This window comes from Canis lupus, chromosome 16 (assembly GCF_048164855.1).
Source record: "Canis lupus baileyi chromosome 16, mCanLup2.hap1, whole genome shotgun sequence".
NCBI classification, from domain to species: domain Eukaryota; kingdom Metazoa; phylum Chordata; class Mammalia; order Carnivora; family Canidae; genus Canis; species Canis lupus.
This window is the reverse complement of record NC_132853.1, coordinates 58,894,143-58,919,244: the sequence shown is the minus strand read 5'-3', so window position 1 is coordinate 58,919,244 and position 25,102 is coordinate 58,894,143. Positions and strand designations below refer to the sequence as shown.

General features: G+C 58.1%; 1 protein-coding gene and 1 long non-coding RNA gene across 10 annotated transcripts in view; one reads left to right on the top strand and one right to left on the bottom strand.

The window, feature by feature from the left end:
* RBFOX3 (RNA binding fox-1 homolog 3) overlaps window positions 1-25,102 on the top strand; it is a 446,818-nt gene that overhangs the window by 248,010 nt on the left and 173,706 nt on the right. For 8 of the 9 annotated variants that reach the window (XM_072781885.1, XM_072781882.1, XM_072781881.1 and 5 more), the window contains one exon: window positions 18,654-18,761. The gene's annotated coding sequence lies outside the window, so the exon portion shown is untranslated. Of the gene's footprint in view, window positions 1-7,612; window positions 7,823-18,653; window positions 18,762-25,102 lie in introns of all 9 variants that reach the window. The other variant, XM_072781883.1, reaches the window with a different exon arrangement.
* Window positions 1,526-5,171, bottom strand: LOC140607574 (uncharacterized). Its single transcript, XR_012009550.1, has 3 exons — window positions 4,305-5,171; window positions 2,685-2,832; window positions 1,526-2,494 (listed from the first exon to the last, which is right to left on the bottom strand). It is a non-coding gene; the product is annotated as an uncharacterized lncRNA (long non-coding RNA).

Sequence of the window (25,102 nt, the reverse complement as noted above, 5' to 3'; positions counted from 1 at the left end):
TGTCTCTCCCATCTATCTCTCTGTCTCTCTCCCATCTATCTCCCTGTCTCTCTCCCATCTCTGCCCCATCTCTCTCCCCTTCCTCCCACCCCCTGTTCTAGCTTATTGCCCCAGGTGCTCAGATCCAACCCACGTCTGGCCTGTTTCCCCAGCATGGGGGGCTCTGTACTTACTCTGTCCCCCCCACCCCCACCCCAGGCAGTGGATTGATTTATCATGAAGCACCTCCCCAACAGCTGTGCTCAGCCAGATCCCTGCTTTGCTCAACAGCATAAAAAAATAAAAGAGCTACAAATGGCTCCTTCCCCTCCTAGGGCTCAAATTCCAGTCCTGAATGGCCAGACTGATTTCCAATTCGAAGACAGAACTCAAACCCAGACAGTAGCCGATGAGAATGAGGAGGTGTGTGGGGGCGGGCGGCGGGGGGTGGTGGTGGGGCCAGGCCGCTGGGAGGGTGCTGGTTCTCTCCGGCCTCGGGTCACCATCGTCCCCTTGCCGTCGTGGCCGGGCCCAGAAGCTCCCAGAGCTGCCGGCGAGGGGCGGGCATCTCATCCAGCCTTCCACCCCGTCCGGGTGTGTGCTCATTCAGACACGACACGGAGCCAAACAGAGTAGTCCAAGGTGGCGGGAGTGACCGTCAGGGGCCCCACGTCCCTGCTGAGGGGACCAGGCCGGCTGGGAGGGGCTGGCCCCGAAACTCCGCAGCAGCGCTTCGCAGCGGTTGTGCCTGGACCCACCTCTTCCACAGCCGTTAGGAAAAGTGGCCGAGGTGGGACGGGCTTCTGTGATCTCCCCCGCAGAGCCCACGAGGAACCTCGGCTGACATGTGTGTGGTCTCCCCTCCAGCGGGCAGGGCTGACCAAGGGGAGTCCTGTGAACAGTGGGGCGGGGCAACAGCACAACGTCCATCTGAAAAGAATGTGACACCGGGCCTGTCTTCTAAGAGCTTTCGCTCTCTTTGGGGATCAGACCCTGCAGCTTGTGAAGAGGTCCCGTGATCACGCTGAGTGGACAGCCTGTGATGCCTCAAGCTGCAGGCAGGGGCTTCTCCAGGGCCCCAGGAAAGGGATAGGCTCCGGAACTGGGGAGACACCTGCCCTGGGCCTGCGGGGCCAGCTCAGCGCACCCGGGAATGAGGCCTCTGCCTGGATAGGGCCAAGCCCCCCTGTGGGGCAGCAGGGACTTGACAGTGCTGGGAGAGGTGGATGAACAGCTCAGGAGGGGGCGGGAGTGACAGGAGACCGAGAGGCCAGCTGGGCTGCAGTGGGCAGCAGGGTCCAGCCATGAGGAAGACTGTGGGATTGAGAGGAGACACTGAGGAGGCCGCGTGACAGCAAGGCTCTGAGGCCTGAGGCCCCGAGAGGGCAGCATCACTGAAATGGGGACCTGTGGCTTTTTGCACATTCTGAGTCACCTAGGACCGGGCAGGAGGCCATTGGTGGATGTGCTCGAAAATAGTTGGAAGTAGAGGTTTGGGGGGCAGGAGGCTACAGATGTAAATTTCAGAATCTTTTAAAATAATGTATAGAAGTATACAAGTTTTTTAATGAGACAAGACACACACTCATGAGAAAAAAAAAAAACCAAAACACGGATTGAACTAACACAGAAGCCCAGGAGGTAGCTGGAGTCAGAACTGGACAAAGGGCCCAGGGACTGTCCCAGCGGTCAGGGGCCACAGTGGACGGGGGTGCGGGGTCTCCACGCCACGGGAAGTCCCCCCAGGCGCACGCCTACCACGTGACTTCATGACCAAAAGCCCGCAGGTCCCCCATGGGCTGGGTTCCTGGGTCTGAGAACAGGAACTGGCCAGCGTCGGAGGCAGTGAGACGCATATGGGGCAAGTCCCACCCTGAAATTCTGCCCCCGAGAGATGCATCAAAATCTGAACATCCCCGTCTAGTTAAAGAACCCATGGAAACGATTCAAGGCCCTGCAGCATTCAAAGGAAACCACAGCCCACAGCATCCCTGCACTGGGAGGTTGGGGCCTGTGCGGGGAAACCTGGGCACAGCCGAGAGGACTGCCAGGTGGTCCTAGGGCAATTCCAGAATGATCCAGGGCAGGGGGTGAAACCTCCACCCAGCAGCTAAACCAGCATGACACCCTAAACTCTACTTTCCCCTAAATAAGGGCCAGCTGCTGGTCCCTCTGTTGGGGTCCAGGACGATGGGAGAAAGAGAAGGCATCCATCCCGGGGTGGGGTTGGTCTCAGGTGGGAGCAGTGAATGCACGAATGCACACTCACGTATGTACGCAGGTGAGCACATCCACACGTGCACGCAAATGACCACACATGTGTGGTCATACAGACGTGAGCACACATGGACACACACGTAGTTCTAGCATTCATCTGACGGCCCATTTTTTCAGGACAACTTTGCTCGTTAGCTGCAGATGCAGAGGAGAGTCCTGGCGCCCTTCCCCTGAGGTGGGCACAGGTGGGTGGCATGGTCTTCAGGCTCTGACTTGGAGGTATGAAGGGAGACACGCACTGGAAATCGGGGGGAGAGGTCAGGGCTGACGGGTCTGCAGGCCCGAGAAGGAGCCATACTCCCCCCAACCACACAGCACCCCTGCCACTTCTCCAAGGGAGGGAACCGAGCGGGGAGGAACAGGGGCGCGAGACCTCAGATGGAGGCTTGCAGTGAGGGGGCAACTCTAGAACAGAGTGGGCAGGGCACCTGAGCGTTTGTTCTGATTCCCTGTTTCCTGAAGACAGAGGTGGGGGCAGCCGTCAGGCCCCGGGTGGCCTCAGGCTTCCTGGGCTTTGTGAGAGAGGCACGGACCAGAGGATGTTCTTTAGAGCCCCCTCGGGGCCCGCAAAGCTTCCTGCAAGGGGAAGGAGGAGAGGACACCAGGTTTGGAATAACTGCTGGATTATATAGTGAGGTGGTAATGAAGGAAGTTCTAGGAGGTGATTTGAGTTTATGGCGTGACCATATAATATCGTTGGCAGTAATTTTTACAGTGTGAGAAGAGGCACGGAGGGTGAAGCCCTCTCCTCCCTGCCCCCCTCCGCAGGAGGAAAGGATTGCCTGCAGGAGTTTGGCCGGGGGTGGAGGCAGGTTTGGGGGAAACGGCCCTTTATAGGAGCCCCTGGGATGGCCATAATGGACACGACATTATATCAAGCATTAATGAAGATAATAGCAATAATGAAACAGGAGGGGAATTGGTTTCCATGGAGAGCAGAGTTGGGCTGCAAATAACGGGGGTTCATAAATTCTCCTGCGTCTGCGGTGGGGAAGGCTCTGTGGGAAGGTCAGAGCTGGTGTGATGGGCCCTGGAGAGACCCCTTTCCAGGCAGTGGTGGAGCCTTGGGGGCCAGGGTCTGGAATATGCTAGGTGGGCATGGGCCAGGTCTCTCTCCTGCCAAGCCCCTGCCCACCCCCTCTGCGCCGTGTGGCTCCTTTCCTGCACTCCTGCTCTTGACTTCTTCGGGGCCCCTTTCCAGCCAATGCCTGGGGCACCTGCTGATTCAGCTCCCGGCCCACCTTGCCCTCCCCACCCCCCAGTCCCATCAGGGGCTCAGAACCTGAGCTCCCTTCTGCGTAGGCTCCCTCTGGGTGCCCTGTCCCCGTCCCTGGCTGGCCATGGTTACCCCCACGCTGCTCAGTCCAAGCCGAGAATTTAATTTCTCAAAGTGCAGGCACTGGCCATTCATCAAGTCAATGCTGTTTTCACAGGGAAGCCAAATGTCTCAGGCTGCAGAGAGATCTACTCGCTCCCGAGACTCGGCTACGGCGGTCTGCTCAGGTTTCGGAGCTTTAGAACTTGAGGGTCTTGTCAACACCTGCCCTCAGGCAGTGCCTACTGGGGTCAGGCAGCCTGAGACCCTGGGGCTGTTCTGGGCAGCTCACCATCCAGAACTGACCTGTTGAAAACTGTGGCCCTTTAAACTTAAATGAATTAAAATGAAATACTGTTAAAAATTTGACCCCTTGAGCCCACCGGCCACCTTTCAAGTGCTCACAAACCACACGTGCTCACAGCCACGCCGATGGACGGCTCCGCCGTAGACCCTCTCCCTGGTCACAGCCTCTATTGGACGCATGGGTCCAGAGGCAGGCCCTCCATCAGACCCCCTGTGATGGGCGGGGAGGCCTGCGTGGGGCTCACCCTGACTCTGCAGGGCGAGAGGACTCAGGGAAGGCCGTGTAGGAAAGGGTCCCTTCACCGGCAGGCTCACTGCTCACCAGTCTGACCCCATCGCCTTCCCCACTCCAAACACGTGGACAGCATGCCACAGTCCCCACCGGCGTTCATGTCCCCAAGGCAGAGCCCTCCCCCACCTTCCTCACCTGACTACCTCCCATGCCCTGAAGAGCCAGCTCAGCTCAGGTCTGACCTCCTGCAAAATCCTGGCTGCCCTGTGTGAGGTGGGGTCCTGTCCTCAGTCTGCATGGATGGTCGCGGTGATAGAGCCAAGGGGTGACCAGAACAGAGTGGAGTGGTAAGAACAGAAGGCTCTTCCAGCTGAAGAAGCCACAGGTGAGCTCCCAGGGTGAGGCAAGTAGAAGTGTAGTTTAAAAAAAAAAAAAAAAGATTAATAAAAATAAATAAAAGCAACAAAAAGAGCAATCTGCTGAACTTCTGCTGTTTCAGCTGCAACCTGATCCTGTCCCAGTTAAGGCCTGACTCCAAGACTCACTGATGCTGAGCTGGGCATCTTGGAGGATGGCAGGGCCCTGGCAGGAGGCAGTGGCCCCGAGTTCCACGTCCTGTGGTTAGAGTCCTAGAGCTTGTATGCAGGGGTGAGTTCTCAAGGGCTCTGCCAGTGACCACCCTTCCTGGAGAGGCGTGGCCCCCATGGAAGGAAATGCTCTGGGGTGGCTGTGCTCAGAGCAGCCTCCTGGGGAGGCAAGCACTCAGGTGCTGGACACAGAGCCAGGAGGTGGGGGCTCCATCCCAGCTGGACTGCTGGTTAGCTGGGTGGCCTCAAGGAAGCCACTTTAAAACCCCTCTGGGCCTCAGCTTCCTCATCTTTTTTTTTTTTTAGCTTCATCATCTTTAAAATGGGAATGAGGGATCCCTGGGTGGCGCAGCGGTTTGGCGCCTGCCTTTGGCCCAGGGCACGATCCTGGAGACCCGGGATCGAATCCCACATCAGGCTCCCGGTGCATGGAGCCTGCTTCTCCCTCTGCCTAGGTCTCTGCCTCTCTCTCTCTCTCTCTCTCTGTGACTATCATAAATAAAAAAAATAAAATAAAAAAATAAAAAAATAAAAAAATAAATAAAATGGGAATGAAAGTACGTGCTTATACCTGTGACAGGGCTGTGGTCAGATGAGGTGAATGCCAGCAGGAGGCATCCTGCAGGTGGAGGGCTCCCGGCCTCTGGCAGGGACAGGTTCTGCAGCGTCCCCTGAGCCTCCAGGCAACAGGCTGAGAAGGGTTGGATGGGCCTGGGCCATCCACGGGCCTTAGTTCTCTCTCTCACCTCTAAAACAGGAATAAGATCATTGTGAATCAACGTGCAGAAGGCATCCAGCTCAGCACCTGCCCTGGGGCTGGTGTCCCATCGAGGCTCCCTCCTCTCCTTTCCTCTGTGCCGCACATAAATATCAAACTGCACAGCCTCCTGGGAAAATCCAGATAGTTTTTTGCTGCATCCCTCTGCATGATTCCTGGTTGTCAGTAAATCTCAACTAGATCCGCGCAGAGGCTGGGAAGGGAGGAACATGCCAGCACCTCCCATCTTCCCGACACCAGTTGCGAGAGCTCAGGAGTGGTGGTGTGACAGGGGCACCAAGGAAATGCTGATGGCAACGTCTTTGCTGGGCACAGGGTCCCTCCGCCAGCCACCCCACCCCCAGCCCCCTGAGACCCCTACCCCCCAACACCTGTGATGGCCATGCTCTCTGGGCAAAAAGAAAAAAAAACCCAAACAAACAAACAGGAAAATCCACCCCAGAAATATGTAATTGATTCCCCCCTTGCCAGTTCTTAACCGGGGCTTTTCAGCAGGAGGGGAAAGGATGCCTGATTAGAATATCTCTGAAGAGGGCCGTGAGTTATAGTAATGGACACTCTTCTAGCTGTCTCTCCCGCTCATAAATTCATCCCCCTCTGAAAGTGCAGATGGTCCATAATCGTCCATCATGCCGGAGTTCAGCACGGACAGCTCCCGGGTGGGTTTTTCCTACAAGGCTCCTTTTTCTGCAAGCTAAACAGAACAGTGACTCCACACAGCCTCTGCCCGTGATGGAGTGCGAGCAGTCCAGCCGTCAGGGATGATTTAGGAGGGAACGAACAATAAATATCCGGGAGGTTGGAGCTCAACACAGGGAGGCAAAGGGAGTCGGGGGTGGGGGGCAGAGGCGCCACCGCAGCTGTACTTACATTTTTGTCGTTCTGTTTATTTCTGTTTCCTTTTCATCTTGAGGGGACGGCAGGTGGTGGCATCCCAGGACGGGGTGGGTCCCGAGGGAGCATCTGTAAGGAGTCCCCATCCCAAGGATGAGGGGAGGATTGAAGTCAAGGGGACGTTTGGTTGGGGGAAGTGTATCAACAGCCGGGTAGCTGATGTTTAGGGATACGTAGATTCCCCAGCCTCGTGCCTAGATCACACGACCCTCTGAGGTTAAGTAAAGCTGTATCTTTGGATGAGATGGCCCGAGCCATCCCCCAGTTTCCTACCACACTTGGGTCCAGGAAGGCACAACCCAACAGGCTGCCCAGACCCACCTGTGGAATCCCCGGTGATGCGCCCATCGCGGCTCACCTGCAGCCATGCCTCGTTTGACTCTGTTCCTTCCAACTAGTCCTTCCCGGTGCGGGGGTTCACACACAGTGGGAAGAGGGCCGGGGCCCTGTTGCTCAAGGTCGGGGATCGGGGGCGGGGCATGTGGCTCAGGCCTCGGCATTATGGAAAGGCTTCGACGTTGACGTTGTGTAGGAAGAGCTGCTGTGCCTGCTGCTTCTACATGGTGGATGCGTCTCACCCCTGCATTTGCTGCAGACCTTCCTTCCTTGATACACGGGGAGCCTTCCCCTCTCCGGCTGGTCCTCTCTCCACATAGAGCAGAGACAGAGGGCCATCCCTGGGCCTGTGGCCCCACCCTGGCCTGTGTGGGCGACACTGCATGGCCACAGGGCCTTCTCCCGCCTTCTCTTCCTGTCTGAACACAGAGGCAGCCAGGCTGGGCTGGGAGGGCGGTGACCAAGAGGCTGCCTCCTGCAGGTGCTTTGCCTGCAGGCTGCCCGCTTTCCCCTCCACACCCCCCTCTCCCAGGGCCTCCCGCCCTCCTCCTCTGAACTCCAGACACGGGTGGGGGCGGTTCTCAGAGAAGCAGAGCCAGGGGCACGGGCAGACAGCTGCAGGTGCATCCACAGAAGTGCTTGCTGGGGTCAGCGGCCCGCCTCCCCACCCCCCCCGGCCCCTGCCCCACCGGAGGGGCTGCCTTCAAGGAGACAGGAGGCGAACCACATGCTCTTCCACCCAAGAAAGGGGAGCTGCCGGGGGGGGAAGCCTGGTGTGTGCTGTGCCTCTTCACTAACCCTTGGAAATGGAGTTCACCTCGGAGGCTTCCTCAGGGCCCCCGGGGTCCCCCCGGAGCAAAGCGTGCGTGTCCTGGAAACTAACATGATACCCTCCACTCATTTGCCAGATGTCAGCCAGCTCCAGGGCCACCACTGGCCCATGGCGGATCACTCCGGAAACAGAGGAAGTCTCCTCTGCAGCTCCCTCCTGGGTGTGACGGCCACAGGGGCTCCCAAGCCAGCTTCTTTCGAGGCGCCTGCAGAGTGGTCCCGAGAGGGAGGCCGAAATGCTCTCCACCACCCATCAGTCCTGCGCCCAACCCACCTGCCAACACCTGGTAGGTGGGAGGTGTAGAGGAGGGGGCACGCTGTGTGACAAGCAGGCTGGTCCCCCCTGCACCTGCCGACAGACGCACTTGGGTGATTCAACCCCTCCTTGAAATGCCCACCTAAAGATTTGCAGATAGCCTGGAAACGCAAGGTCCTGAGTTCTCATCCTGCCTCACCCGCTTGACAGTCAGCCTCCCTTCTCAGCTTGCATCCCGGCGCTGCTGGAGCCTTGCTTGGGGCTCATGTTGGTACAGCGCTCCATGCACCTTTGGCCAGGGCTGAACACACTTCTCTGAGCAGCGCTCAGCATACGGGCCTCTCTGGCGGATGCAGGAGAGCACTGAGCGGGGTGCCCGCCTCCTCTCCAATCTGGTGGCATCCAGCACAGAAGGGCAGTGAGGAGTGAACACGGAGGTTTGGAGGGAGGGGCTAGGTGGGCGGGCAGGTGCGGCCACGGGCCCTTCTGGATGCAGAACATGCCGCTCTCACTGGCCCCCAGCGTTCTAGATTAGGGGAGTGGGGCTTAGGAACCCAGCTCACCACCGGTTGATGCCCGGCAAGCAGCTCTCATGGCCCGGTCCCAGGGAAAACTGCCCTGGGGCCTGTGATGAGCGTGGGCGCGCATCCATCTGTGGCAGCAGTGACTTAACACAAACACCAAGACACCCCAGTTCCTGGAAGTTGGCTCTCTGCACCCACGGAGCGGCTTCAGGCGTCCTGGCCCGATGTTTCTCTTCCTGAGCTGGCTATCATGGGAAACAACTGCGGAGCCTCTGCGGTTACACACCTGTGCTGTGTGCCTTCCACATACATTATGTCCAATCCTGGTGACAAGGGGGATTGAGGCACAACTGAGCTCCCATCTAGGGAAGGGATTGCAGCAAACCGAATGCAGGCCCACCTGGTTGCTGCACTCACTGCCCTCCCTCTTGCACACACCCTCAGGGGTCCTTACCTGCACACAGACACCCGTGACAGTGTGGGGTGGGCCGTCCACACCCAGTGCCTTTACAGTTGGGCTATGTATACAGTTGGCATTAGGGCCAGAAGGGGGCTTCCAGGAAAGGGGCTTTGGAAACCCCCTCTGGGGACCTCCCGGGCAACTCTGGATGTTCTGTCCCCAGAAGATGCGTGTAGGTGCACACAGGTGCAGTTGGGGGCTCTACACCCCTTGAACCCTGCTCAGGAACACCCGTCTCAGCGGCTGGTACCTGCGTGCATCTCCCTTGCACCCCAACCCTGGGTGTCACGATGGTTGGCTGCTGGCGCCTTAGGATGCCAGCCGACACACGCTTCCTCTTTCCCGGGAAGACAAGCTCCTCTTAGAAGCCAGGCCCTCACCCCTTCTATCCACTGCCCCCAGTCGGATACGCTCCACGTGGGCAGGATAGAGGAAGCAAACTAACTTTTATTACGGACCCTATGCTGGGAACCTTGCCTGGGCACGCTGCCTGTGCCATCTCATTTAATGGCTTGGCACGTTCTTGCCAACCCTTCAGTATTACGGTCTCGGGGAGACCATAACCTCCCTGCCTCCGCTCCACCGCCCGCCGGGTTGCTCTCCCTCCCTTTTTGCGTTTGGCGTGCTCCCCTCCTGCCGCCCCTGCACCCATCGCTGCTTCCAGGGCACAGCTCATGTTCCGCCCTTGCCCGTGTCTCCTTCCCTCCTCGCCCCCCTCCCGGCCCTGTATCTCTCCATCTGAACCCACTCCTCTCCTGACCCCGAAGTTTCCTGTGTCACTTTTTGCACCCTTTAAAATAATCGGAGACATGCACGTAAAGTCGAGAACAAGTCGTACAATGTAAGTTTTAGCTCATGTATTGGAATACAGATCCTGTAAGGTCAGGCTCCTGATTCTGCTGGTCTTCTCCCTCTCTGTGCTCAGCCCCTCTGCTCTTCCTTCTCAGCTCCTTGTCTACCCCCCCTTCCTGCCTCTGACTTTCCCTCTCTGAGGACGAGGCCCCAGGAGAGCCCACACTTGGCGCACGGCACCTCGAAGCACCTCTGTGTCCTGCTCAGCCCAGGGCAGGGTGCGTGAGGACAGGGCCCCGGGGTGGCTCGGGGGCCCTGCTGGGCAGCCCTCCTCAACACCTGCTGCGGCAGCCAGAGAATATCTTGGCTTTTTGTTTCCTTGCTATCCCTGCCATTGAGGGAGGACACCAGGTGAGCCCCCGAGGTCACTGGAGCTTTGCCGATGGGAATCTGGGATCCGTCTCTGCCCCAGGCTCCAGCACCTCCTTTCAGTGCAGTAAGATTTTAAACCTACCTGGGTTTTCAGCCCATTTGAAACTGAAGAACAAAGGCCGCGAGTCAGAGCAGCGAGCCATGTTTTGTGGCACGTGGCTCGTGGCAGTGGGCGCTGCTGTCCGGTGTGGGGGGGTGGGGGGTCCTCTCCTGGGACCCCAGCGCATCTGCAAACGGCCTCCCCCAGCTGCGCCACCAGTTACATCTTGGAGCCACCGTGCCGCGAGGGGAGCTCTCGGCAGAACGCGCCCAGTTCTCCTGCGGAGCGTGAGGAGCCCGTTTTTGGCTTACCTGCCCGTGGTGGCTGGAGCCAGGCGGGTATGGAGGAGCAGGTACAGAGGAGCGGGCGCCTCCGCAGAGCCTCTGCCGCTGCAGACGGCAGCGACCCCTCTCCAAGGTTTTAGAGGGAAAGACGCACGCCCACAGGACAGGCCGGCAGAGCTCACAGCTGAAAGGCACAGTGTTTATGTCGAAGGCTCCATGAGCAGCTCAGCAAAGGGCGGCAAGCAGGTGTTGTCCAAACCTGCAGAGGGTGGGATGTGAGGGATGAACTCATGGCTCATCGTAAAGGATTTGGGGGCAGATCAGAGGGAGGACTTTTCCCGGCAGGCGAGGTGGGTTAAATCTGGGAAAAGTTTGCCAAGAGAGGCAGGGCGTGGAGCCCTCCTCGCTGGGAAGCATCTCAAAATAGCGCTCGTTCTCATAACCGAGGACAAAGAGGGTCCTGTCTGGAGGCAGGAGGATGGACTGAACCAGTGTGCAAGTCTGTTCTTCAAGTGGGAAGACGTGCGTGCTGCTGGACAACCGAGGCACATGCGGCCCTCCCTGCCTTCAGGGGCTGCTGGGGCCAGGGCTGCTGGCCCCGATGATGGGCTGGGTGGCCAGCTGCACCCTCCGTGTCCCCGGGAGGCCCTGGACGCAGGGAGGGAGTCCCGGGCACACCCTCCAGCGGCCACACTTGCCGTGGACAGGAAGGAGCCCACCATGGCCTCAGGAAGCTGGCCTTGTCCCGGGAGCCTGCAGCCACCCCGATGGCCCAGCACCACAGGACGCCCCCAGCCAGCCCAGGCTGCTCTCTCTCCGAGAGAGATCCTCTGATCCGCTGAGATCCTCAGCGCTATGCCCAGAAACTGGGCAGAGGGGCCCAGGGCAGTCACCGCTCAGCCGGGCTGGCCTGAGTTTTGCAGGGAGGGGTGGACTGGTTCATCTCTGCCACCGGGGAGAGCCTGCCCCGCTGTTCTTTCTCGCCCCCACCGGCTCTCTTCCCTTCTGCTGAGGGCCACCAGGCTCCCGGGCTCCCTCCTTTTTTTGGTGACACAGTGTCACTTCTCTTCCTTCCTGGCTCCAATATGTCAAAACTTTGTGGCAGGAAAGAAACGCAGGGAAAACCATCCGGGAACTAGGTCACCTAAAAACAACAACCTGACTGTAATTGAATCAGCTCCTTACAGTGGGCTGTCTCCAGAGGAGCCAAAAATCCAATGGCGGCTTCCTCCCCCCACCCCCCCACCCCCCGCCACACCTCCCCTCCTTACATGGGAAATCTCAAAATGCAGCTCTTGGCACAAATGTTTCCAATAAAACCCCATCAGGCAGATAATGAAAACATCACGACGTTCGCACCCAGACTGTGTCTTGACTGTAAGGCCGAGGACGCGGGGAGGTGGAGGTGACGGTTGTGGGAATACGCGGGCGTTCGCTGTTGTTTTGCTTAGCGAACCATCCCGTTTCGTTTGTCCTTGGCACTTTCGCTTCTGGATTCTGACAGTCAGGGAGTGCTGTCCTCTGTTGGAGTTTTGGGTGACCACACAGGCCTCCTCCCCTTCCCTTTGGCTTCCTCAATCCTAGGCCGTGTCTACACTGCCACTGGGTCAACAGCGAACCCCTGGGTCACCCCGATACTCACTGGTGAAAGGCATTAGCCACGGTGCCAGCAGGGGCTCCGGCCGACAGCTCTCGGGGGGGTCCTCTGCTCACCAACTTGGCCAACAGCTGGCAAGTGGCCCATGAGATGAAGGCTCACCATTGAATGATGTGCTGGAGGTTCTCGCTTCCATGAGACTACTGTTTGGAAAACAGGAGGGGAAAAAAGACCTTTCTGGAAATGACACAGTGGTAGGTGTGGTAGAAGAATCATGGAACCAACCCATAAAGACACGGAAGTTAGTGCCTGGTGTGCCAGCCGTGCTGCTGACGTCAAGGGCAGATCTGGTCTCTTTCCTCGCCGAGAGGGTGGCCCACATAGACGATGACGACACATGTCACCCTGTGACTCCCCTGGGCCTCCTCAAAGATTGTGATCTTTTTTTCTTAAGATGCAATCTGATGTCTCAAGTGTCTAAACCACCTGCTGGCTGGCTGAGAAGCAACCAGTTAATAAGGAGTAGTCAGAGGTCAGGGACACCTTGCCAGTTTTCCGATAATCTCAAGTCCACCTTCTCAACCCAAAAAGGCACCAATACCATCTCCTTTCTGGGCGTCCAGGGGAGAAAGAAAAAAATCCTCTTTTGGAGAACGCCCTGCCTCACACACACTGTAATTTGCTTCCATGCAAGCTCAGGACGTGATTGCCTGCGGAGCATTGCGGGGCGGACCCCAACCACCAGGGCTCCAAACTGCAGCCGGATGCACCTTCCCCAACACCTTCCCTTGCACTCGCAGCCGAGCGAGCCCCGACCACAGGGGGCTTCACCTGATGGCATCCCTGCTCCGGAGTTGGCATGGGCCTGCGCCAAGGCCTCCAACACCGTCCACTGCCTTGACCGCAGAATCAATAGGAGCGTCCTCTTGGCCATTTTGCTTGTAAATGAACATCTAAGAGTTGATGCATTGGCTCTGGTTAGGTGGAAGGAGTGCAGACTACAGAACATGAATGACCCGGGTCTGCTTTCAGCCAGGCTGTGTGCTCACCGGGTGGCCTTTGACGGGTGACAACTGGGAGGCCCAGTGTCTCTGCCGGCGTGACGGGGGTTGCAGTGGGAGTGATGGGGGGCCGGAGGGGTTCAAGGAGAGCATGGTGTAGGGGGGAGAGGGGAAGCGCCAGGCCTCCAGTCGGTCTACGTGTAGTGTCAGCTCCTCTCTCTTCTTTGAAGGATGTGTGTGCCTGTCCATGAGTGTGTGTGTGTGTGTGTGTCTGTACCGAACGATTGGACAGCTAGGGCTGCCAAGTAAAAATACAGGGCGCCTGCTTAAATTCTAATTGCAGATAAACCGTGAATAATCGGTACTATAAGTACATCCCAAATATTTGCCTGATATATTCTACCAAAAAAACATAAAACATCATTTGCTGTTTATCTGGAATTTCAAATTCAACCGAGCATCCGGTGGTTCTCTTTGCTAACTGTGGCAAGCGTAGCTGGAAGAAGGTTTGTTGTTTCAGTTGTAAAGCCTGATGGACGGGAGCAGGTGTGCAGGGATGGCGGCCGTGGGGGTGGGAGCTGCGTGAGGAAGAGCCCAAGGCGGCGAGGTCTGGCCCTCCAAGCAGGGCCCCGCTGCCCTTCCCTTGGCCCCGTGCCTCCTTTCCCTTTCTTTGCATGGAGACCCTTCCCTCGCGTCGGGGTAGAGCTGTGGGCCGCGGGCTGTCCCGGCGGGGAGAAGCTAGCAGCACCGCCTTGGCCCCGTGGAGTCGCCCTCACCTGCGGGTTGAGTCTACCTGGAGCTACACAGCCTGGCGAGAGCCTGCACCCGGGGCTCCCCTCCTTGCCCAGCCTGGGCGCCGGCCACGCTCTCTCGAAACCTTATCTGTCTGTTTCGTGGGTGACATTGCATCTTCCCGAAACAGGACTCAGCAGAGCTCAGAGCAGCTGCCGGACAACTGTGAACTGGGCACAGAGCCATGTCCTCAGGGAGCCCTGCACGCCCTCTCGGCCCCGGCACCCCCTGGTTCTGTCCAGGCCCCCGGCTCCCCAGCACCACTAGACCGCCCCCTCCCATCGTCCACGCAGCACCACCGCCAGCCCTCTCCACTTGGCGAATCCTGCCCCAGTCCTCCCGGCCCGCCCAGTGGGTGCTGCGGGTCCTGGCAGGCGTCAGGGGGCACGCAGGCCTGCAGAGGGAACTAGGAAATGAGATGGGCTCTCCTCCCCCAACGACCTCCCAGCTCTGCCAGCAGACCCATCCCTCGCAGACTGCATTGTTTTCAATCCAATCTCGTTTTTATTGAAGTTTCCTCCAGGGTTAGCTCAGGAGATGTCTCCCCCTAGCCTCTTGCGAGTGGCCTTATTTACCAGAATCCCCTCGGTGTGGCATTTAACGTCTCCATTAACATTTCGTGCATCTTGCTCATCGCGCGCATGGGCCCTCCGAGACCTCCGGGGTGGCGGGCACACGGCAGCCCGCAGAAACGCCAGGCTTATTTTAATTGGTTTGAAACCGTCGCTGTCGACCACAGAGGGGTCTCTTTCCTTGAGTAATGACCTGGAATTTGATCGTGCAGCTTTTATTAGCTTGTCACACGGAACGTGTAACCGTGTGAGATCAAAGCGAGAGCCAGGCGCCCATCTGCCCCCCACGGTGCTCTGGCTGGGCACGCAGCTGCCCCCCGCAGCACGCTCGCCAGGGCGCGCCGGCCACGCAGGCCCCGAGGACACGCAGGAAGTGCCTCCTGGCAGCCGGCAGATGGTGGCTCTGGTGGGCGGTGGGGAATCGCCTTGAATGAGTTTCTGGCCAGGCAGGGTCCTGTCCCGAGCTCTCCTGAAGGCCTGCCCGGAGACAGGGAGGAGTCGGCCGCCTGTGGCCAGGACCACGGTCCCGTCAGCTGCGGGAAGGGGGAGGTGGGCTGATGCCTTATCTGCTTGAAGAGATTTGCTTGCCAGGGGCAGGGAAAGCCGTCTCAGCGCCCGGAACTTGCTGGCATCCGACCCAGGGGCCCGGGGAGCTGTGCCTTTCCCTTGCTCTCATCATGCGGAGGAAAGTGAGAGCCCCTGAGTTCAGGGAAGCACCGGTGGTCTAGCGTCTGCAGTGTTGGAGCGCGTGGTTCCCACCACCTGCCCCAGCCCTCGTCTCCAGTGCAATGAGGCCTCCCCTCTGCTCGGGCTGGTTGTACATAAGGAAAACCTCTGGAGGCAGTTGAAGATGCAGTTTCATGGCCCTGGAAGTGGAGGGACAGTGGCAGGGAATGATCTGGCTCCTTCCAGAATCGTGCTGCTGCACATGCCATGTGTCAGGCCCTCAGGGCCGCTGGCGAGTCTGTGGCATCAGAGTGTGGAAGGACTGTGCCACCGGCCGCCACTTGTGTGTCATCGGGGTCTCCTGCTCCCTCCAGGGGCTCACAGTCCAACCACATTCATCTCAGAGGAAATTTGGGGAATTTTTTATAATTAAGGTGAATATAATAAATACTAAATTTCTATGTTCCGGGATCCCTGGGTGGCGCAGCGGTTTGGCGCCGGCCTTTGGCCCAGGGCGCGATCCTGGAGACCCGGGATCGAGTCCCACGTCGGGCTCCTGGTGCATGGAGCCTGCTTCTCCCTCTGCCTGTGTCTCTGCCTCTCTCTCTCTCTGTGACTATCATAAATAAATAAATTAAAAAATAAAATAAAATAAAAATAAAAAAAATTTCTATGTTCCTCCACCTGTAGTTAGCAATGGTTAACATGTAGTTATACCGCATTATTTTCAAAATGAAAGGAGGTGGGCAGGCAGGTCAGGTCCCCTCTGACCTCTCCCAGCCTCGTCCCTGTCCCCCGACACACACAGCCAGACGTGGATTCAGCGTCCACTACTCTGGTCCCTCAAAAACACATTTATACACACATGACTGTGAGTAACGAACAGAGCATCTTAGAGCTCACATATGTGACCTCTTCCTGGGAACGGCTTCATTCGTTCAGCATCGAGCATCGTGGCTCCTTCCCGCTGGCGTGTGTTTCCGACCCGTTGTCTCTCTCTGCCGCGTGGGAACCTCCCTTAGGGATCGGCTACTTTGTCTTCATCCACCCTTTCCTAGGTGGCTCCTTGGTTGTTGTTGGCAAAGCATCGCTACTGCAGAGGATGCCCCTGCCTGGGACGTGTCTCCTTGTACCTGGGGGACGTGGGTGCACCTGGCCATGAGTGGCTGGGTCTCAGAAAGTTCTGGATCCTGGCCCCGGCTCTGTGACGCATCCTCACGGGCGCAGAGATCACCACTTGGCCCGCGTGCCTCCCTGTGGGCATGGAAAGATGGCAACTGGCCACGTCTGAATCCTTGGTTCCTCCATGTGCGGGCTGGACTCTCCCACTTGGGAAGCAGGCTGTACCTTGGCAAGAAGTGAAACCAGTGTACTTGTGAAAAAGAGATGAAGAGAGAAGGGACAGAAGGGAGGGGAGGGGTGCGTAAGGAACCATTTGCCAGCATTTGGGCTTCCCTGTTGGGTCCCCTTTCTGTGAACCCCACTTGACGAGCAATCCTGGCCCGCAACCTCCCTGGTGAGAGGCCGAGCAAGCGTGTTTCAGGTGTGACCCCTTGCTGCCCTCTGAGGCCCTCTGGCTGCCTGACTCTCAGCCTGGCCTGGCAGGACCAGGGTCCTCAGAAGCAATGGAGGGACACCGTCCTAGAAGAGGGGGATAGAGGGCCCAGAGGAGAAACAGCTGCCTCTGCTCAGAGGCTGGAGATACTCACTCGTGGCCACGGGGTAGCTTCTGGACGGGGAGAATGTGCAGGGGCACCTCCTGGTCTGGGGGCATCTGCTGGGCTCAAGACCCAGGCTCCTGTTCCCTCTCTGGCACTTTGCTGAACCAGCGCCTGGGGTGGGACCACCCACACTGCTGCCTAGTGACTCTGCTGCAGTGGGTTCTGGATGGTTTCCTGGGCTGTGCAAGAACTCATGTTGCAGACAGGGAAACTGAGTCACCCAGAGACTCAGCATAGCAAGGGCGAGGACAGGATGGCAGTCACGAGCCGTCCTGGGCCAGATTCCCCGGGTTCAGGTGCAAGGTGCACCAGCGAGCACTTGTTGACCTCCAGGGTCACTGGAAAGGCCACCAGATACAGCCAGAAGAAGGTTCTGGGAGCCTTTATTGTCCTAAGGCCCCGTCCTGTCTGTCCTGCCACCCTCCTCCCTGGGTGGGGCAGGACTGCCCCTCACATGTGCTCCTACTCTCGCCTGAGGAGGACCAGGCAGTGGCAACAGCTTGGTTTTATGAAGCCAATAAAATCTCGAGTTCTTGAGCAGGAGGGTTTCCTGGCCTGAGCCCGGCAAGTACCTTGGGACGGGCGTCATGTTCCCCTCCCAGGAAGGCTGCCATCTGTCCTTGCCCGCCACGCCCTGTCCCCGTCAGAGGTCCTCAGGCCAAGCCCTTTGGTGTCGTCACCGCCCAGCCTGGACTCGGGATGGTGCTCACCGCGCCTGTTCTCTGTGACAGTGGTCCCCCTTCCTAAAAATCCACCCCATTCCCATCTCCCCTGCATGGCTTTCCCGTACTCCTTCTTTGTCTCTGGGACTTTTCCTGGTGTGCCTCATTCCTGGGGCCTGCTCTAGCTTCGGGGACGCGGCCCCACCTCCCTGCACACACAAAACCCTGCGAATCGATTCTGAAAACCATCAGTCACAGTACAGTAGCGCTGCTAACTGTGGCATTTTGCTTTGCAGTTATTGATACATCATCGGGACTGAGAAGCCGGCTGTGGGTGGGCGCTGGGCCGGGCACAGAGGACGGCGTGTGGGGACAACTGTCCTGCAAATGTCAGGGACCACCGCTCTGGCCACCGGGGTGGGTTGTGAGGCTCACGAGGAGGCTGGCTCTAGGCTGGGAGTCGGGGCCAGCGTGTCCCTGGGCTTGTGACCCTGCAATCCTTGCACCCCAGAGATGGCTGGCCCTTCACTGCCTCCTCTGTCCCTTCCGAGCCATAGAAGGGCTGAGCTCCTGCAGAGGTACAAGCTGGAGAGGCCACAGAGGTGCTGAATCAGCCACGGTTCTCCAGAAAAACAGAACCACTAGGAGCTAGCTACCAATCTGCCAGTCTGCCTATATCTACCTGTATGATAGAGACTGGATGGATGATGGCTGGAAGGATGGATGGATCGGTAAAGAAAAGAGGTTTGTTTTAAGGAATTGGCTGGTCGTGGTGAGCCAGCAGGTTTTGATGAGCGAGGTTAAACGTCTAGATAAACTGCAGGTCCGTACCCACAGCAGGTCCTGGTCAGCCGCACACCCCGGGAGTCTGGCCCGGTGCTGGGGAGCCCAGCCTGGTGATGGGGGTGCTGCTGATGACTTGCCCCCAACAAGGCTCTGCTGCCCACAGAGGAGCGCTGGGGCCCGCGCTGGGAACCGGCGACACGGGCCGTCCCACTGTCACTCTGCTCGTTGCCAGCCGGACCCCATGGGCTACAGGCCCCCTCCCCTCGGGTCCCAGGGCCCGGTCTGATAGTGTGCGTCTCACCACGGGACAGCAGCGAGCGGCTGGGAGCCTCGAGGTGTGAGCAGGGATGCTTTGTTAGAACTCCTCCCAGCCCGACGAGTCCTCAGCTGCAGCGTTCAAAAGATGCCGTTCCCATGACACTGTGTCCTGTGGTATTTTTAATCAAGAGCGCGGGAGAGCGTGCGTCTGATGCACTTCAGATATTCAGAGATTGAAAATGGTTTTGTTCTCGTGTTTTCTTTTCCAAATGCAGCGTTAAGTCAGAACGGCCAGAGGAAGATCCTGCCAGCATTTCCCCCGAGCTGGTCCACAGGCCCCTCCGGCCGGGAACCCGTTCCGGGAGCTGTCCGTTGGCAAACAGGTGGGTACCCCTTCCAGTTGCACTTTCTGCTCCACCTGGAGCCGGTTCACGGATCAGGCCTTCGGGGGGGGTTGGGGGGTTGCGGTGTCCGGGGGCCGGGGGCGGCAGGGTGGCACCTGGGCAATGTGGCGATGCGGCGTCAGCTGGGGGACCCGTGGTTGGTAGAGAGCAGGGTCCCCTCCTCCCCCGCCCCCACTACATGGCTCCTCAACCCTTCCGTGTTTTTCACCTGCTGTTGCTCAGGCCCATCCACTAAAATGCAAATCAGCGAGTGTATAATAGATAATTAATAGACTGATCAGCCAGCAAGGGAGGTAAGTAGATAAATAATTTTAATCATCCTTGGGCTGCCCATAAATTCCCTCACTGCCTTTTTATTAAACTCTGTTTACAGGAGTCATTCATATTGCATGCCATTCTGCAAATCCCTTCCTTGGCGTCTCCCACCAGGTCCGACCTGGAGCGGAGGCACCGCGTGACAGCCAGGTCTTTTCCCGGCAGGGCCCAGCTCTGGTACGGGTCGCGGGCCCTGCCCAAGCAGCAGTGATAGGAGGCACCAGGGCAGACTGTGCCCGGCTCCCCAAGGCCCGCCCTCTGCTCCCCACCGTGGCTGCAGCCTATATTTAGACAGACTCTGAAACCTTTATTATGCTTGGCACCTGTGCCGTAGGTATGCGCTCCTTCTCCTCCCTGGGGATGGCCTCCGCCTATTAATAGCCTTGGCTGAGGCTTCCTCATGGCTCCAAATGCCAAGAGAGAAAGTGGGTTAATAAATATAAAAGAAAAGTCCTGTAAGAGGGCCTGGGGCCAAACTCTCTCTCAGACTCTCCAAGAGTGGCAGCCGACGGGGCACAGGGCTCCCTCCTCCCCAGCCAGTCCCCATCCTCCTCCACCCAGAGGCCCGATGCCTGGCCAGCAGGTCTGGGGACCAATGTCAGAGAAGGGCTCCAGGCTTCCAGGGAGCTGGGATGGTGGAGGCACGGGGGTGGGAAAGGCTGCCATCCGGGTGGGGCAGAGGAGGGGTTTGGGTGGCTGGAGGAGACAGGGAGCCCTCTCCTGCCTCCCCCTTCCCACCTGCATGGCTTCCCCATCGGTTTCTGCTGGTGCCCTGGTGCACCTGCAGGATGGAAGAGGAGGGGGGACGTGGCCGTTGGGATGGTCACCGAGCAGGACCCATCTCTCCTCACCTTGTCCCCCGCTCCTGGAGTCTGTAGCAAGAAGAGCTTGGCCTGAGTTAGAATCACCTGTTCAGAGTGGCGTCCCAGGAACAGAGCAGGAAGGGGACAGGGAAGCTCCCTGAAGACAGGGGTGCCCAGGTCTGCTCACAACCCAATTCCACAGTGTCCACTGCACAAGGCAATGGCTGGCGTTCGAGATAGACGTGTAGGCTGTCCCACACCCCCAGCTGGCACATCATCAGCTGACACTCCAGAGTGCCCTCGGGCCAGGGCATGCTTCTTTCCCCATCCCATTTGTTCCCAGCCTGGTGCTGTGTGGGCATGCTCCTAGGATCTGTGCTCCTTCAGTGGGTCACCGCCACCCCAAAGAGCTGAGGCTCCCGCCTGGGGACACGGCCGCCGCAGCCGCTGTCTGCAGGCCTGCTGTCAGAAAGTTCTCTGCAGAGCTTCCAGCCCCTGTTGGGTAAATTCCCTCTGGGTTTCACCCGGTGGAAATGAAGTCAGACCATAGATGTTGCTGGTTTTACGCAATGCGACTGTCCCTAGCTGCTCCAGTGGGACAGCTGACAAGGGCAGAGCCTGGGCAGCCTCCTGCTGCTTCCCGGGCCGGGCGCTGGTGTCTACAGCAGGCCGCCTCGATGGCCCGCTGGGCTCATACCTGCCTGGTCGTGTGTCCCCCTCGCAGGGCGGCTGTTTTCCGGGAGCAGAGAGGGGATTCAGGCTGAACAGGTGCAAGGGCCACTCTGTGGAATTACAGTCCCTTCAGGAGTTTATTTAGCTCAGAGCTGCATGCCCGCCCTGCTGCCTCCCTGGCCCACACGGGCTGAGTGGGAGGAAGGCGGGCCAGGGAAGAGGCAGAAAGCTGGCGGGGCAGCTTTTCCAAGCGCTTCGTCCCTCTGCTCAGTTCAGGGCAGGCTGGAGGGGTGGCACCTGTGCCCGCTTTCATCACGGTCTGTCCAGGGTGGTCAGACAAGGGGCCAGGACTGTGCCTTCGTTAGGGTGGGGAGGCACGGGGAACGTACTTCTCAGAACTGAGAGCAAACCCTGTCGTGACAGCTCTGCGTCTCTGGCTCTTCTGGTCGTTCGGGGGATATTTTTAGGGCTTCTTATCTGTTTCTGTTTTGGGGGAATTGGGGTCAGGTGAAAAGAAAGAATAATGAATGAAAGACAGGAGCAAACCTCTGCCACCCAGTGATGGGCACCAGAGCAGGGCTCCTCGTGCTCTGGGGCCTGCTGGCCTGTGTGCAGGAGCCAGGTGGGGAGAGGGTGCTTCCCCTCTCTCTGTCAAGAGGCCTGTAGCTCCGCGGGGTGTGCACACCTCTTCCTGTGCCTGAGCCTCAGGCAGCCCTGTGGGACCCCTCCACTGCCAATGAGGCCGCGGGGAGCCTGGTGCAGGACTCGATCCCAGGACCCCGGGGATCACGCCCTGAGCCAAAGGCAGACGTGCAACCACTGAGCCACCCAGATGCCCCTGTAAGGTTTTGTTGTCATTGTTGCTTCAAGGCACCTTCAGGAGCATGCATTGAGGTGGATTTTCACCTCGTTTCACTTCACTGCGTAGAGGTATCCTAATTTACTTACCCAAGCCCTCAGGTGTGCTTTCAAGGACCAGGAGGGTGTTAGCCTCTGCCCCTGTTTCCAGAACTCTCTGCCACACTTCAGGAAACCAGAAGATTAATTTCCCAAATAGGAATTAGGAGATGATTATTCACATCACAAAGGAGTCTGTAAACATACCCTCCAAAGAGCTTCTCTGATACGTGGGCTCCTCGGGGGCATTCAGACGGGCTCCCATGTAGAAGATCCCAGGTCACAGCTAGTTGCACGGAGGGTGGCACAGCTGCCTTCATGCTGCCTTCCCTTCCTTCATTCCCGGGTCAGCACGTACATGTGAGCACACATCAGCACACGCACACCCACACCCATGCATGCTCACACACACACAGCACACGCACGTGCAAGCACGCATGCATACGCACACCACATTGGGAAGCTTTTTCCCCTGGTCGGTGGAGAGGCGATGATAATTTAATTCATCATTAATCACATCGATTTATCAGGTGGTCTACTCCCAGCAGCCATGACTGGGGGATAAACTATCAGTTCTCTTTAAAGGGTAAAGGGAAGTTGATGTCGATGAGATGAGGGGTGGGGCCGTGACCCCAGGCCATGTAACTTATTACTTAATGAGACGGATAAATCTGAGAAGCGTAGAGACTTAGAGGACTTGGAGTAAAACCAGATCTGAAAACCCCAAATCCCAGATTGCAAGTTTGCGCCCACGGGCTCCGCGCTGGGGCAGCACACGCGGTGTCACCATCTGGGGAGCAGGGCCGGACACTCTCCTCAGAGCATCTTTGCCCCGACAGGGCGTCTCCACCCAGAGAAGAGCGAGGGCCTGGCCAGGAGAACGGTACCCACAGGCCAAGCGTTCGTGTGTGTTCACACAGCAGGATACCCAACAATCCACAGACACATTACCAGTATTTTTGTATTCAGTTTCAGAACACTTGGATTAGGGGTGCCTGGGGGCTCAGTCGGTGAAGTGTCTGCCTTCAGCTTAGGTCATGATCTCAGGGTCCTGGGATCGAGCCCCGTGTCAGCAGCGGGGAGTCCGCTTCTCCCTCTCCCTCTGCCCCTCCTCCCTGTCTGTGCTCACCCTATCCCTGTGTCTCTCCCTCTCCCTCTCTCTAATAAATATATAAATGAATAATCTTTTCTTTAAAAAAAAGAATACTTGGATCACATTTGTAATCATAGTCAATCGTATACATAAATATGTACATAATATATATTTTTTTAGAATGATTTGAGTTGAAATCCAAATAACATAAAATTATAGAGTGAATAATCCAGTAGCCTTTGGAATGACCACCTCCTCTATCTAGTTCCTCGTTCCCATCACCCCTGAGTAAGACCCCTTGGCTCCGGTGTATTTTTATTAATGTTTAGTTACTTTGTTTTAAAAGGCGCCCTACCTTACCATCGTCCCCTAAAAACAGGCGCTTGAGGAAGCAGAGCGAGTTCAACAGTGTCGAGTCTGGGATCTGATCCTTCTCTCAGCACGTATTCACGGGGTACCTGCGGGAACCAGGAGCACCCAGTTTGAAGCCTGGCTCTGTCTCTTATCAGCCAGTGATCTCTAGCTATGACTTACCCTTTATGCCTTGCGTCTGTAAAGTGGGATAATAGCATTCTCGGCGAAGGGCCGTCAGCAGGATGGAGGAAGTGCTAATTGTACGCCAGGGAGCTGGGCCTGTGCCTGGTGCACCATGAGAGCTCCGTGGGATGTATGTGTCTTTTATTTGATTTTTAAAAATTTTTATTTATTTATTCATGATAGACATAGAGAGAGAGAGGCAGAGACACAGGCAGAGGGAGTAGCGGGCTCCATGCCAGGATCCCGACACAGGACTCGATCCCAGGTCTCCAGGATCACACCTTGGGCCAAAGGCAGGTGCTAAACTGCTGAGCCACCCAGGGATCCCCTATTTGATTTTTTTAAAGCCAGTCAAATTTAGCAGGGGGGGGACAGGGGTGGGGGGTTGTATGCCGATGTTAGTGACACTAATGTTAATAAGTTCTGATAACCCACTACCCTCAGACCAGCAGTTAAACCTTTATGTTTAATTGTGGTAAAATCGACAGAACAAAACTTAGCATCTTCACCGAGTGTCGGTGCACAGGCGGGGGGCACCAGTGCCCTCATGCTACCGCGCCACCAGCACCACCGCCCACCCCCAGAACTCTCTTCATCTCGTAAAACTGAAACTCTGTTCCCATTCGTCACTGACCCCGCCGTCCGCTCCCCCGGCCCCCGGTGCCCACCATCTGTCTCTGCATTGAGACCCCAGCAGCGTCACCTGCATGGAACCAGCCCTGTGGTGCTCGCCCTTCTATGTCTGGCTGACTGCACTCGACGCCACGTCCTGCGGCCTTGTCCATGCTGCGGCGGGAGTCAGGAGCTCTGTTCAAGGCCAAGTGGCACTCCACCTGCGGATGGGTCCCACCGTGGTCGCCGGGCGCCCGTCCACACATTGGGCAGCTCCCGCCTCTCGGCTGCCGTGAGCCATGCCGCTCGGTGTGCGCTTCCTCTAATCGTGACACGATAGCAACAAAACGGATTCGGAAACCTGTTTTCCCGTGAGGTTCTCCCGTTCTCCACTTAGCACACGCATGCACACGCTCACGCCTGCGGGAGACGGGTCTTGAGACGGCAGCACTACAGCCTCATCAGGGAGCCCCTCTGCGGCAGTCTTTCGGGGCGCATCAGTCTGGAAGGTAAACACGCCCGTGGGAGGTGTTCTTCTCCTGACTTTGGATGAGGCTCGTGGGGCCGTGTCGCCCTGGGAGACTGCGTTCTGTTTAGCCGCTCACCCAGCCAGTTCCGCGTCCTGGCAGACGACCCTGAGAAGCAGGGGTCCAGAATGACCCATGGGACCCAGGCGGTGGCAACCCCAGGGCGTCTGTCGGGGCTCCCATGGGCTCCTGTCTGAAGGAGGTGGCGTGTAGCCAGAACCGCTGGCTCGCTGGGGCCGGAGTTCAGCCTGCCCCTGGGCGGACGAGGAAGGGGCCGACCCGAGGCCATGGCGGGGGCCGTGCTTCCTCCTGACAGCCCTGAGCCCCCGTGGGGGGTCTGTCTGTAAGTGCTGTGCGCCCACAAACCAGAACTTCCTGGGGAGGAATCGCTGAAATGTCAGGCCTTTTCTTCTGGAAATGAAAAGCAGACTGGTCCTGCTTTAACCACCAAGCTCTCTGGCACTGAGTCACGGGCGGCTTTCTGGTGTGGCCTTCCGAGCACAGGACGCTGGCCTGGAGACTAGAGACTCGGGGGAGCCGATCACAGCAGGCGGAGCCGCGACCGTGGCCTGTGACAGCAAGGTAGCCTTCCTCCAAATCGCTTCCCCCGTCAGTTCTGGTGGAGAGGCTGGGTCACAGATCCCACAGGTGCCCCAGGAGCGCACGGTCACTGACCCCGCAGGTGCCCAGGAGCGCATGGTCACCGACCCCGCAGGTGCCCAGGAGTGCACGGTCACTGACCCTGCAGGCGCCCAGGAGCAAACGGTCACAGACCCCACGGGTGCCCCAGGAGCACACGGTAGCTGACCCCGCAGGCGCCCAGGAGCAAACAGTCACGGACCCTGCGGGCGCCGCAAGAGTGCG